Source organism: Stigmatopora argus, chromosome 21 (assembly GCF_051989625.1).
Source record: "Stigmatopora argus isolate UIUO_Sarg chromosome 21, RoL_Sarg_1.0, whole genome shotgun sequence".
Classification (NCBI taxonomy): Eukaryota; Metazoa; Chordata; class Actinopteri; order Syngnathiformes; family Syngnathidae; genus Stigmatopora; species Stigmatopora argus.
In genome coordinates this window covers 8,370,989-8,387,097 of record NC_135407.1, presented here as the reverse complement: position 1 = coordinate 8,387,097, position 16,109 = coordinate 8,370,989, and the positions used below count along the sequence as shown (strand labels likewise).

Here is a 16,109-nt window from a genome sequence, read left to right as displayed (position 1 = left end):
AGGAGCTTATGGTTGAGATCAATCAGTGCAAAAGCAATAGAGGAAATTGTTGACAATTTCTGTAGTCTTTCCTAGTTGTGGATCAAATGCAGCCCATGGATGGCCATTTTTATACCAAAGATGAAGATACACTCTGAACCAGAGGTTTTTTTTCCTGTCTCATTTTTTTCTGTTGGTTGTTGTTGATGTTAATGATGTTGTTGATGTTGATATTGCTGTTGTTCTTGTTGTTGTTGCCGTGCTCTTGTTGGTGTTTTTTATTTGACCTTGATGGCCGGACCAGCCCTTAAGAATCCTTTCATAACACAGTAACACACACACACACACACACACACACACACACACACACATATTATGTCGAACCGTACTTTGATGCATGACGTGGCACCAGTGGCAGTTTTCCTGTTTTCATTTTCACTACAGTATTTCAGGTGCATTCTAACGTCGTACAGGGAAATTCATGTAAACTGGTTGAGAAATGTTACTTAGGATGCCATGCTCTCCCCCCCCAAAAAATATAATAATTTCAGCTTTTCCCTATGTTCTAAAGTTGGCTGTTTATTTACATAATGAATTTTGTTGAAAATCCCCAGTTTTTAATCTCTGTTGTTGTTATTAATATGCTCGAATGAATGAGGGTTATTTACTGCATTATGTACTTGTGATACAGCCTTAGCAATGTGGCTAATCGCTATCCACGATGTCGTGCATTCTCGGCTAACAAGGTATGCCCTTGAAGTTAGTAAATCCATGGTAATAGCAAGCTGATGGCAGAAAGTTTGTATAAAGGAACAAGTCGAAATAATAGCTCTATTGATTAATTTGTTCTTGACACAGAGGGTCAGATTCTGACTTTCTACGACATATGTGAGGGGGTCAAGCAAATGTCCTTCATAGTCATGGCAATAGCGACGTTTGGTTGCCCGGACGTTTGGTCGCCGGACGTTTGGTTGCCCGGACGTTTGGTCGCCCGGACGTTTGGTCGCCCGGGTGAAGATAATTTTGAGAGCTGGTTTCAACATTAGATATTTAGATATTAAACTCTCTCTCGCTCATGAATATAATTTTGAGAGCTGGTTTCAACAGTAGATATTTAGATATTAAACTCTCTCTCGCTCATGAATATAATTTTGAGAGCTGGTTTCAACAGTGAACTCTCTGTCATGTTGTCAAACATACGGCGACCAAACGTCCGGGCGACCAAACGTCCGGCGACCAAACGTCCAGGCGACCAAACGTCCGGCGACCAAACGTCCGAGTACCTGGCACTAGCATGCGGTAAAAACCTATTAATTATTATACTCAATCCCTGATCTCTATGTGGGATGTGAGTGTGCCACATTTAAAGGGACTGAGAGGAGCCGCTCTCATTGCCGGCAAATGTATTCAGCTGTGTGTACGGCCACAATAGCACAGCAGTTACATTTTCCCCGGTGACCTATTTCCAAATGCCACCACACAAGTAGGTGCCATTGATGCCAAATGGGAGTTGAATAGGACCACTACAGAACAGAAAAAGGCATGGTGCTCTTGTCCCGCCTAGTCGATACAATTAGCACACTAAATTGAAAAGAGCGATAATGGAATGTGCATGAATTCGGATTACTCTAGAGTTGGCACTCCTAATCTCAATTGAAACAGATACGATAAACAAACCATAGCTCAAATCATGCCGCCTTTCAATCCAGAAGCTAACTTTCAATGACATACTCATAGAGGACTATCCACTGCCCTGCTGAGCCCACATCAAGAATGCATTCCACCCAAACCACCACAGTGCAAGACCTTATTTGTCCTTGCTTCCGTGACACCACTAATGTGCAAAGGCCAAAAGATGATCCTTTTCTCTAATTTTCCATTCACTGTCATTCCCTCCCTTATGCCCCTGCTCATGCCCTCTTTGAGTCTGTACTTTCTTTATTTGGTAGTGCAGAAGCAGAACCACAAACCAATCTCAGTCATCATCTCAATGAGGCTTGACGGGTCCAATTTTTCTCCCTCTGGGACAATAGGATCCACTACTGTATCCCTCAAGATAACAATTTCTTCCAGAAAAAGAGGGAGCATTATGTTTGGTGATGATCGCAACCTAGCCCAACTCACTTGTTAAATCCGTTGAATCCTACGTACAAATAACACCAGAATCCTCTGTGCCATCTTCTGGATGTTTGTAAATTTGGCTGCACTTAATGAAGCATAAAACTCAGAGATTTTCAGGGAGTTGAACTTGTCTTAATGGAGATCAATCAGTTCCAACGGCAACTCCTGTGGAACCATTTCCGGGTCTTGTGAGAAAGGACATGACACCAGCTGTCAATTTTTCCAAAATCACAAAACCGACGGCATAATTGCTCATGCAGGTCATCCAATGATTTCCTATATTTTACCACATGCGGGAGCCACTTTTAACGCAACCAGTGTGGGGAAATGAGCAAATGAATTGTCTGATATTTGCTTGAAAAATAAAACCAGCTTGGTTTTGAAGGCGGAAGGTTTGCTTGCATTTCATGCACAAACTGTTTTTTCTCTTGTAGCTTCACATTCAGCTCGTTCATGTGTCAGGATGTCCACAGTAAAAGTTAAATGTTCAGAAATGTGTCAGTATTCTCAAGTAGCTCCCACACACATTACATACTTTTACTAGGCTAGTGCGCCATCTATCGGGGAAGGTCGAGGGTATTGCAGGAAAATGAATGAGGTCATTGATTTTTACTATAATTTGGACAACGTCGGCGGGCCGGATTAAAAAGCCTAACAGGCCGTATATGGCCCGCGGGCCGTAGTTTGCCCATGTCTGCTCTGTACGGAGTTCTCACAGCCCAAGAGGTCAAATTATTAAACACTCTCAGTGACCATTCACAACGATGACCCTCATAATGTTCAATCAAATCACTCTGTGTTTTGCTCTCGCTTAATCTGCCATTTACCGTCCATACCTTGGCTTTACACCCTATAAAATTTCCGGCACATAACAACTCCCCTGTCCCACTTTTATTTCTTTCCTGTCATTTCTTCATCTCCTGTGCGTGCGAAGTGTTGTTTTACTGAGCAATTCTGTTTATCAATGTGGCCTTGGCTATAGTGTAGCTATAAAGTTCTTCTGACATAAATTATCCAAATAGGACTCATAATACAAAATGTGCACATTGGCGAGTATAGCGATTCCCAGAAATGGCCTAAGATTCAATAGTAATGGAATTATGAAAGAGGAGAGGGAAAAACACCACAAATAGGAAGACATGCATCATTTCTGCTAATGGAGAATCAATGCATGAAAAAAGGCATGAGTTTGCTCCTGGTATACATTCATTACAGTTCCCCATAGACCTGAAAAATGACTGAGCGAAACAAACAAAAGTGAAGTTTTCTTAATGGCACAACAGCAGCGTCAATTTGCTCACTACCAAATTGTTTCTCATTTACAGCAGTTTTTATCCTTTTCCTCAACCCTATCCAGATAGGAAACCCTATTAACATTAGATTCTATGTACTGTATTGGCTTCTGAACCTGTTTTGTGACTGCCCTCTACAGGTGGAAACTTTGAATTTGTATTCAACCAGTGTGGATGAGCCCATTTTAGAGCGTATGTACAGACCTTCATTTGCTCTAGCTGTAAAAGTGATGGTCCACAATGATATATGTAAACAGCATATTTCACAAGATGGCACCAATGGCAAGAACAAGTCCAGACACTGGTCATTCTGTTAAAAAAAAAAAAATCAACCTTTAAAATTAGCTTTTTACCCATAAATCAAGGATAGAAATAAAAAGTTTTGACTTCAGGATCTTCAGTGGCCATTATAAAACCCTTTTAACTTTCATTTAAAACAGTAAAACAATTGTTCAAAATCAGACACAGGGAGTACTGCAACACAGCTTCAATAGAGTTAAAACAGTAAATTAAGTGTGCATCCTAACAAAAAGTCTAAATGTGGTTCAGGATTAATATTGACTATCACTTTAGCCAAATTTTGCTGAGTAGCCAAATGTAATGCTTTTCTGTGTCATATTAAGTAAATTTTCACACTTTCTGGTTGCCATGAGTGGTAATATTCTGTGGTGAGTCTGATGGTAAAATATTTTTTTTTAAACACACAATTCTATTAATGCTCACAGATCTTATGACTGTAAATTTGGGATTTAAACTTCCATTGTATTGTCATATCCGAGACGTTGCTTGAAATTTCTACCAGCAACCTGGATCAAAAATAGAACAATTACATTTTTACTGTCTCTTGTGACATTTTCTGTATAATCTGTGTGTAAATTGGCAGTAAATTACCCTCATTTGTTTTGTTATTTTTCCCCGCTCAAGGTGAAATCAAGTGCTTTCCAAGGTACCACTGGAATTGTACACTTTTGTTGGGAATGTAACCTCACACACTAAACTGGATTTTCTGTGCATGTGCAATTGTTTCTACTCCTCTGTTAAAAATAAGGAAAACACATATATATATATATATATATATATATATATATATATATATATATATATATATATATATATATGTATATGTGTATATATGTATATGTGTATGTATATATATGTATGTATATATATGTGTATATATATATATATATATATATATATATATATATATATATATATATATATATATAAATATATGTGTATGTATATATATATATATGTGTATGTATATATATATATATGTGTATGTATATATATATATGTGTGTGTGTGTATATATATATATACACACATATATATATACATACACACATATATATACATACACATATATGTACACATAAATATATACATACATATATATACATACACATATATACATATATATATATATACATACACATATATATACACATATATATATACATACATATATACATATATATACATATATATGCATATATTTACGTACATATATTTATATACATATATTTATATATATATAAAGACGGTTGCTCAAATTATTTGAGTATACAAATCGCACAATTTATAGATCAAAACATGACACGATTTAAGAAGCAACCTTTTTTTTTTTATACCCAATCACATTCACACTAAGATTCAAGCACAGCTGGTAATGGATATAATCATTCTTACTATAAATAATTGATATTCGTGATGTCGCAAGGAACAGTGGTCAATTTAGACCACTCATGATTGGCTACAATATTACTGGTATTGAAGAAGAAAAAAATAGCTCCCTCCATGTCAGGTGCCCACTTCCTTGAAATACTGGATTTTATTTACGCATTGGTGTTATATTTACTTTTAATGAAAGAAAATCTCACCCAAGCCCACATAAATTCCTTTATTCAATGAATTAGAAATGAAAATATATAACCAATGAAAATCACACATCGCTTCCATAGAACTGATTTAAAAACAAACTAATGAAACAAGCCCAGGCAAAAAAAATGATAACCTTAAATTAAGGGTCTCATTATTTATCTCTAAACTTGGGATTCTTTGCTGAAATTAAACATCTTTTAATTTTAATCCCTAGCTCTTAACAAAGGGGTGGCAACAATTTATCCACATGCACGCTGTTATTATTTTTTTATTCAAAAAACAACTTAAAGACGGGGTAAAAATTCTGTATTTACATCCTTCCTTTCCCTACTCTTTTAACATGATTTTCCAGTTTTTTTCCCGTCTGTCAGTGTTCACTCTTCTCTCAAAATCTCTTTAGTCATCCTGAAGTCCGAAACGGTTTCGTGTCACTGAATTGTAAGCGATGCACACAAGGCTGCTCCTATTCCTTCGCTTACTTTCACCGTCAGCTGTGGCTCAATAACTCATCACATGGCAGGCCAATACACTGACTTGCACATAATGCAAGGAGAAAATTGCTCCGAGTGCCCAACCCCTTTTACAGGAACGCACACGTACACACAAGACAAAGAAGAACAAGGACCTCCTGCCTTTTAATTGATGCTTCAGTTAACTTTTGATGAAAGCTATTGATTGGCCACACAGGCCTAGGAGCGCAGTCATGAGTTAAATCAGCTCCTTGAGAAATACACCATGCATCAATCACTAGGAAAATGGCTGACCAGGTTGTCGTTTATAAAGCACGAAAGTTAAAGGGAATTCATTGTGAGGCTGAAGAGAGAAAGCAGTTTTTTTTTGGACAGCAGAGTGGCTTTTAATTTCATTTCTGTTGCTATTTCGTGCTTTTTATTTTTTCATTTTTACCCCACTTGTCTTCAGCGCCGGGCAGGACGTGGTCACGCCTCGCACATGCTGCACAGTGTGTGTGATCATTGAGAAGCTATCTGTACATCTGTGGATGTGAACTTGGATTTAATGAATCGTTTTTTTCTCTCTACGATGAAGCTTTCAATAAAAAAAATCTGTCAAAAAGCACTAAAGACTGTTTGTTATCATTCAATTTGCATCACGATTTATATCAGCATTTTGCCAGCATTAATTATGCAACCAACCCCTCTTCGTTCTCACCTCAAAGAAGACAATCGGAAGATTCTATCTTTTCCAGTGCTCAATTATCTACTGTGGAAGTCCTGTTTTTTTTATCATCGAGCTTCTGCTACACAATGACCTTGTATCTCAACATCCGGCTCATAATTACGGCCTTCGCAAATGGAGCCCCGGACCCTTGATGGGATTTCCTCCTCCAACACAGCTCAAGCGCACTTGATTGGGCGTAAAGTGGTCATAATCAAAGATGGAGGAGCATCCTGGTGGGGAAAGTGGATCGATGGCAATCAATCTTCCTCTTCACTCTTATTTAAGCCCAATCAATCGCCGTCCTTGTCACCACCCAGAGACGCCTGTATTGTCGATATGGACGGATGCAGTTGCGGGTTGCCTGAGAGCTCCCCAAGCAAGATCAGGGTAATGAGTCGTCCTCTTTCAGACAAAGGACATCTTAATAGGGAACAATTGACTCTGGAATAGATTGAACAATCGTGTGTATACTCGTAAACATGTCAGCACTCATCTGCTGATAGAAGTCGCGAACATGCTGGTTACGAGAGTGAAAAACGATGAGACGATTTGTCTCATCTTGTTTTCTGAGCCGCTTTATCCTCACTAGGATCGCAGGGGGTGCTGGAGCCTATCCCAGCTGAGGCAGGGGGACACCCTGAATTGGTGGCCAGCCAATTAGGGCACAAGGAGACAAACAACAATTCACGCTGAACACTCATACCTAGGGGCAATTTAGAGTGTCCAATCAGCCTACCATGCATGACTTTGGAATGTGGGAAACCGGAGAAAACCCACGCAGGCCCGGGGGGAACATGCAAACTCCACACAGATGGACCGACCTGGATTTGAACCAGGTCCCCCACTGTGAGGCTGACGTGCTAACCACTCACCCACTGGGCCGCCCCAAGACGATTTTTTGTTTTTTAAGCTAGTTTTAAAGTTTTATATGATTTGTCAAGCTGTGTGAATATTAGCATTAAAATCTGAAAATTTTGTATTGTATTAAAGCTTAAAGATAATTTCATCACTTACACTACTTACGCACTCAGTGTCACCTTTCACGCCCTAATCTGTCCTATCTTCCATCATCCTATTATAGGTTTCCTGGTGTATACCCTCCCCACATGGATGTCCCATTGGTAAGGCTAGCTGGAAAAAGATTACAAGTCTACTTACAGCTAGCTAGCATATATATGTTCAGTCATATTATGGTATCACTCTTCCACTCTGTATGTATATATATATATATATATATATATATATATATATATATATATATATATATATATATATGTGTGTGTATATATATATATACATACATATATACATAAATATATAGACATACATATATATACATACATATATACATATATACATATATATATACATATATGTAAATACATATATATATACATATATATATATACATACATGCATACATACATACATATATATATACATACATATATATATATATATATATACATATACGTATATACATATATATACATACATGCATGCATACATACAGATATATACATACATATATATATATATATATATATATATATATATATATATATATATATATATATATATACACCACTCAAACAAACTGCAGATCAAAGAGATTCCAGTGACAGATTTAAAAAAACAATAAAATTCAAGAAAATTAAAACCAACATAGCACAATTTATCACATTGGATTATTTTATGACTGTTAAACAAACAAAAAATGAAATTCTACACAATCTCCTACATTGATTTCAATTTTGAACCCATAAATGTAAGATTTAGATTTTTGAAAACATATTAAGCTTGAGATACCTGCATTTTTTTGTGCTGTATGTTTGACTACATGCCTTTCGGGGGAAAAAGAAATTTCTGTCCCACTTCCTTAGAGCCAAACATATCTCATATCAGGTTTTTAGATGTAGAAAAGAAAAAACACCACAAGGGTGCAGCATACCAACACAGATTTTATCTGTGTTGTATGTACCTGGTTTGAGACATTCCACAACACACACTGTCTCCATAGCTGGATACAGATCAGAAAAGTATTCACCAGGGAAACGACACATCACCACAACATATTCCATCAGATGCATTGGATTTGACGTATTTTCTGCAACAACTAGTCATAAAATGTCATTGGATTATTTAATAGGTGAACCATTACCATCCATGCATTATTTTGCCAACTTCTTTGGAATACTGTTCCTCTTCCACAGCTATTCTTTCCTCCCGTTTTATTTCCCAGATTTTCTGATAGACCATAAATAATTTATAGGGATTAAAATTTGTTCAAATCCAATTTTACAACCTCTTAATAGCAATGATTCTCTTGTATTTTTTATTTATTGATTTTTTATGAAAAGGGGAACATTAAAAATTTCTTTTCATTCTTTTTCTATTTTAATTAAAAGTTAAAAAAATTCAGTTTTATTTATTTAAATAACATTTTAGATTTAAAAGGAACATTATTTTTTTTCATTCTTTTCCTTTTTTCATTAAAAATTTAAAAAATCACAGTTTTATTTATTTAATTTAAATAACATTTTAGATTTTTTTTATAAGTATTTTCAGAATAAAAAAGTGAGGAAAAAATCCTAGAAGAAGGGAAAACATTAATATTTTTTGGGGGGGTCACTCATTTGTTTTTCATCTGAAAAAGGAAAGAGTAGATATATTTTAAGGAGGTCACACAAAGTGATGTGGTGGGCCGGTTCTGGCCCGCGGACCACCAGTTTGACATCTATGAAATTTTTGGGCTCTGAGTTCTCGTTATCCTTAATTTTTCATTTCTATATTCAAACATAATATATAATGCTCTATTGACACCTACTAATTAATTCATAAAATACATAGACACTACATTCAAATTTGCAATGTGGTTCCTTGCCAAAGCTTATGAATGGTTACCAATTCTGGAATTGGGCACATTATTTTATTAAATAAAAGAAAATTAATACATAATCCTTCTGCCTCATAAAGGAGAGTAAATGAGAATCCGAGATTAATCAATCATCAGAGTCTTGATTACATTAAAACAGATGAATCATTGCGAAAGAGACCGAGTCTCCATACTTTTTTTTTAATATAGCAGAGATAGCAAGAATAGCTTCAATATCGGCTCAATATTCTGAATATTTGTTAAATTCAATAGAACAATGATGAGATACCAGTAACTACTAGTGAGGCAGATGCACATGCACTAACCTTTAATCTCCTTCCCATGAATCTGAGTCGGTAACAGGAAACAATAACAATAGCATTCAGTTTGTGCCTTAATTTAAAATAGCAAGGAGGAGAAACTATTGTAAGTGTACATAACAATGTATAAGATAATTCCACATATTTGCACTGCAGCCCTCGTACTATAAAACTACTAGAGTCGGACTGAGTTTCAAATTGTTCATTGCCACTTCCAGGGTAAGTGATGTGAGCAATAAATAGTTCCATAATAACAAACAGAAGACTCACCATACGCTAGGGGCTGACCTGGCAAACTGGCCCTGCAGATTTGTGGAACTCTGTAGAGAAGACTGGTATAGATTTGTAAGGCCATAAAATCAAAATGCTTGAGCCTCTGGAAAGCCTATTACCCTCCAAGTGTGCCTTGTACTAAATCAGAAAAACAGGGAGCGAAGGAAATGTGAGGGTACATCTGTACTCTTAAACTCATTTGCCTGTCCATCAAAAGTTAGTTTGAATTATTGGCTCTTCATAAGCTCAATAATAATATTTTTTTATATCACATACACAAACAACAAATATTACCGTATTTTCTCGCATATTAGCCGCCTCTGTGTATAAGCCGCACCCTTAAAATTGCCTTAAAATCATTAAATTTTAGAATTTCTCTCGTGTAAGACGCCCCCTGATTCACAATTTTCACCTCCTTAAGAAAAATCATCGCACGTGGTATTTCTGAGATACTGTATAAATCGAAAGGATCGTCTGCAGGATTGCACATTCCTAAAGGGTGTTGTCTGCACGTAGACAAATTAAAAAGGGAAGTCATGTGAGCAGTACAACCAGGAAGTGTGTCCGTACCCGTCTAGTTAGTCATCCCCGTGACCGGACGTTTGGTCGCCCGGACGTTTGGTCGACCGGACGTTTGGTACCCGAACGTTTGGTACCCGAACGTTTGGTCGACCGGACGTTTAGTAGAACGGATGTTTGGTAGAACGGACGTTTGATAGGACGGACGTTTGGTAGAACGGACGTTTGGTAGAACGGACGTTTGGTCGCCGGGTTCGCTCGCTGTCAAATTATGACAGAGAGTTTACTGTTGATATTTAGATTTTAGATATTAAACTTACTCTCTCTCCCCTGATTATAATTTTGAGAGCTGGTTTCAACAGTAACAACCCGGCGACCAAACGTCTGTTCTACCTAACGTCCGTTCTACCAAACGTCCGTTCTACCAAACGTCCGTTCGACCAAACGTCCGTTCTACCAAACGTCCGTTCTACCAAACGTCCGTTCTACCAAACGTCCGTTCTACCAAACGTCCGTTCTACCAAACGTCCGTTCTACCAAACGTCCGTTCTACCAAACGTCCGTTCTACCAAACGTCCGTTCTACCAAACGTCCGGTGGACCAAACGTCGGAGTACCGAAAAAACTCACTCATTTGTGCCTGCCATCGCTCGCTCAGGGCACCGCCATCTTACCTAGGGATGACTGGTACTCCGACGTTTCGTCGAAAGACGTTCGGTCCCCGGACGTTTGGTCCCCAGGCACAAATGAGTGAGTTTTTTCACGTTTTATGCAAGATACATTTTTTTCTTTAATATAATTCATAGATGTCAAAAGAAATTTTGTTGAGCATTTTATCTGTTCCAATCTTAGGCCTCAAGTCCAAAAATGTTATTTTAACCCTTTTGGGGGTCTTTTTCCCCTGTTGTCCATATCAGGTTTTCTGTTTTGACAGCATAGTCAAAGAATGGCACATATTACACAAATGTCATACCCTTGCTTGCAGGAATAACAACGGGTAGTGGACTTGGTTAAGGCCAACAAGCAGGGGAAATACCATGCTATAAATACTTTACAAGTGCTGTGTCTAAGTCTAGGAGCGGTTCCTGGTGGCTTGCGGTCTTGCATTTGACATTCACTAAAACTGGTGTCAACTGTAAGCAAAGGGAATAAATGATCTGCGACTCACGAACACCACACACATAATTACATACATAAATAGAGTTATTCTATACACACTGCTTAAATGAATACATCGCAAGCTGTGTTTCCTCCTGCCGCGAGAATGTTTTGTAATCTTGCCAGTACTATTCTACATTGCATCTGTTATGTCTGCGGCAGACTGAATTCAAGCTAAACTACTAAGAAACTTTGCATAGATTAAGCCAGAGTCAAAACAGGGTCCTGAACTTTAGGTACTCTAGGATATGATTTATTAAAGTTGCATGCATATATGGAAATGAGCCAGCATCTCTACATGAATGGTTAAAGTTTAAAGCTTAGTCTGTTTATTCAACTTGAGGAATTTTAATGTACCTCAATGATGTGTTGGACTTGCATCCGTTAAACTTCTGAGGTTAACATATTGGTCACAGCTGTCAGACCTATTTTCCTAACATCACCTGGGTTGAATTGGGGTAACCCAGCCTGTAATACCACGGAGATCTGTGGCTTTTTACTGTCATATTTCCCACCGGCGTTGCAGTTTTATACCATCATTGCCAAATTATGCAATAAGAATGGTAGTGGTCAGATAGTGATCTTTTTCCGGACTTTTCCTCTGTGTGATGTCGTGAGAGATGTCAGCAAATCTGATAACATTATGTTTTGCTTTTTCTATGGGTTTTATTTTCATTCGTTGTTAAGCATCCAGCACAACAAATTAGAAAAAATAAGTATAACTACAGAACCAGAAATTAAGTTTCACTGTATCATGTTTTTTAGATTTATTATTTAATAGCTAACTTCTATTTCGATGTATAATGATAATATTCTATATTTGTCTTTAGTTTTCAAAATGTCTTATTCAAAAATATTGATGTTACTTCTGTACGTATGGCTTTTCAACACAAAAATCAAATCAAAATCCATAGCCTTTATTGTCATCATACACAGCTGCGTATAACGAAATTGGTGGTGCTACTCCACAGTGTGTTTTCCCAGTAAAAAAAAACATAAATAAGTAATATAAAAATATAAAAAGTCACATCCTGGCAAGGTAAATTTTAAAATATTGCACAATATAAGATATTGAACATTGTTATTGCACACCCCAAAGTTATTGCACGGAAGGGATTGTGTGTCGTGCTAACGCAAGTTCAGAGTCCTGATGTCTGTGGGGGGAAAAATAGTCCCTAAGTCCGTGCTTTGTGAGACCTATAGCGTCTGCCAGATGGCAGCAGCTGGAACAGATTGTGACCCTGGTTATGACATTCATTCATTCATTCATTCATCTGTACCATGCATCCTCGCAAGGGCTGCCACAGCCTATCCCAGCTGACTTCAGGTGAAAGGCGGGCTACATCCTAGACTGGTCACCAGTCAACCGACGGGACCGGAACGGCCGAGTACCACCGTCGTGACCGGACGTTTGGTCGCCGGACTTTTGGTCGCCCGGACCCAAACAACCGGCGACCAAACGTCCGGCGACCAAAAGTCCGCCGGCCAAAACTCCGGCGACAAAACAAGGTAAAACAACACGGTCTACACATCAATAAAAACCAACAATGGCCCTGAGCAGTTTCACTGAGCGGACGTGTAAGTGTATAAGAGCGTGTATGTACATGGGTTGTCCCCTTAGGAAGGGACGTCAGTCAGGGTCTTAACAAGTTCTCCAACAAAACACAATAAAAGTACGGGAAATTTGGAGCTTTTCTTTAGCCTAATAATTAATAGGGCATTAAGTATGACTAAATAATAATTCGCAGTTTGTATTTAGGGAATTTGAGCAACAATTTTAAATGGTAATTATCAATAACCTTCCAGGCGACCAAACGTCCGGCGACCAAAAGTCCGGCGACCAAACGGCCGAGTACCGTCAACCGTAGGGCACACACAGAGACAGAAAACCATCCGCACTCACAATTATATCGCCACCGAGCGGGAATCGATCCCATACTTGCCCGCACCAAAGTCAGACAAGTCAACCACTACCATCAGGTGGCTCCCCTAGTTATGAGTTCTGAATTTATAGTAGGTACCCATGAAGGAAACAGCCCTGTTAAGACTTAAAGTAATTAGTTTGCTTTTATATTGGGTTTGGCCAAGTCTGCAAAATATCCTGAAGCCATGGAAAGTTCGCGCTACCCACGTACGTGTGTCTCCATGTGCACGTCTTAGAAAAGCCCAAACAGAAATGGGTTGTGTTACCATAGTTTCAGCTGGACAACAGCGATACACAGTGGGGAACATTCAAATGTGCAAACCAGAGCTGGCCAACAACATTAACATTCTGTGTTCTTTTTTTTCTTCCAGGAAAGCACAAAAAAACTTCAACAACCATTGAAATACACATACAAAAAGAAAGAAATGGGAGAGGCAGGAAAAGAGTCGTTGTGATACAGTGAACATCTGGACACTTATGCCAGCTGCTCCAGTCGGAACGTCTGGAAATCACATAAGCTAACAGAAAAACAGGGATAGACCTCTATTATAGTTTATATAAATACTGTCACTTCCCTAAAGTGTGGCGATAAGAAGAATATCCTTCAACCAGGGGAGTGTGAGATAAGCAGGTGAAGCTATAGTACGTAATGTTTGTGCTACAGTTTAATTTTATTGATTCAGATGAACCAGGATGAAGTTGACTTAGTTTTTTTCTAACTTTCTGTCAAAGTAAAGCTAAATTTAAAATATCCAGAGAGTTCTTGTTGAGTAGAAAAAAATATTTTAAACCACTGCATTTAAGTCTGGAGTATGACTAAAGAATAATATGGGTTTGATTGAAATACATTTTTGTTTTAAATTAAGTTTCTAAGATTGTTACTGTTGGCATAGTGGTTCAAATGCCGAATTTCCCTAAACACAGTGGTGGTTCACTTTTCTTGCAATGATGGTGTAAAATTTTGCATGAATAGTTTTCTGCCCTGACGTGCTCTTTTAGTGAATAGGAATTATTCCTGGGTGTAGTCTGTCCATTGAATTGATTTTCTGTGATGTTTTTGAGAAGGATTAATCTGCAAAAATGATAATTTTAAAGATCTTCATAGTATTTTAAAATGAATCCTCATATATATGGATAAAACCAATTTGCTGATGTGCGATTGTGATATAAAATGGAGCGATAGTCAATTGGTTATGTTTTTTTCCATGGCTTGCTTTTCAAGCTATCTGTATTTTTTTTTTTAATTTAAAAAATTAAAAAGCATCTGATATGACAACAGCTGGCCAGATTCTTAGAAACTACCATTAACAAAAAAAAATAGATAGCTTTTGTTTTCCTCAATTGTCTCTATGTCATTGTGCACTACCAAACATACATTTTGGGAAATGGCACTGGTGATGTTTTGATGTGTATGTTGCAAGTGTGGTGGTCTGGAACAGTCATCTTCAATGAGGAAATTACAAAACCCACTGCTACCATGGCCAGTTATGCAGGGTTCCATTCGAAAATATCCTCATGTGACAGCAGGTGAGCTGTAGTGCATAAATAATTTATATGAACTGTCATTTCTCAGGAGAAATCATGTCGATGCAATACCTCATTGTTGTATTTTACAGGTATATTAGTACATTATTGAAAAATAAGATTGACATTAGCATTTAGACAATTTTGATTGGAATTTAATCATATTATTTTTTCCTTTAAAAACAAATACAAATGAGTATTGCAACTTGTAGTGTGAACATATCTTAATATGGCATATGGCCTTGCAATATCTGCTATTTAGTATGGCAGTCATTGTAGAATGCAGAGTATGTTATTTTTTTTAAACTTTTGGTCTCTCTGTGTTGCCTAACAATGTTTGTATTCATTTGTACTTGCAGGATTGACATTTATGGCCATGTAAACTCTTATTTTGAAATATTTTACATTCCTTATCATTCTTTCAATAAACCCTAAACTGTCCCAAGCACAATGGGCTCACTTTGAAAACAAATATCCAACCCCTGCAATCTTCATTCTGATCTCAGGTGGCGAAACTGTGGCCAGCAGCAGTGATTTTCCTGTGTATACAATACAACAACACCCAGCTGCCAGCATCATTGTTCTTGCCCTCAGGCCAGTGGTCCGATAATGCATACAGAGTGGGGTCAATCAGGAAATCTTATCGCGATAATGGCAGCTGGTCCAGTACATATCCACTTCATGCACCTTCTTTTTCTTATCAGATTGGAAGCAGTGTTGATCCTTTTCACCACGCTGCCACAGGCAAGGTCTCTGTGCGCCACAGCTTGCGGAAAGAGAAACTTCACCTCACTTTGCAGCTCCACTTGAAACAAAGAGCTTAGACAGCAACTTGAGGTATATACAGTAAGTTGAGCCAGAATGGCATTGCATTTTAATGAGGCTGCTTTAAAAAGAAAATGGAACGGCAGGCAAATTCATTTCCTCTGCAGATTTGTTGAAAAGATCCAGCATGTAATAAAAGTGCTGGATTTTGTAAAGAAAGTAATAATAAGAATCTTGACGACAATACATCCATTAGGGCTATATTATACGTTTGGAATAAAAGGCCAAGAATGT

The 16,109-nt window shown here is 37.6% G+C and overlaps 1 protein-coding gene across 2 annotated transcripts in view; it reads left to right on the top strand.

Annotated features, from left to right (window-relative positions):
* The first annotated feature begins 14,860 nt into the window (after positions 1 to 14,860).
* The window catches only part of tgfbr2b (transforming growth factor beta receptor 2b), a 34,981-nt gene continuing 33,732 nt past the window's right edge, over positions 14,861 to 16,109 (top strand). Inside the window, exon 1 of one of the 2 annotated variants that reach the window (XM_077590809.1) lies at positions 14,861 to 15,887. The gene's annotated coding sequence lies outside the window, so the exon portion shown is untranslated. Of the gene's footprint in view, positions 15,897 to 16,109 lie in introns of both variants that reach the window. The other variant, XM_077590810.1, reaches the window with a different exon arrangement.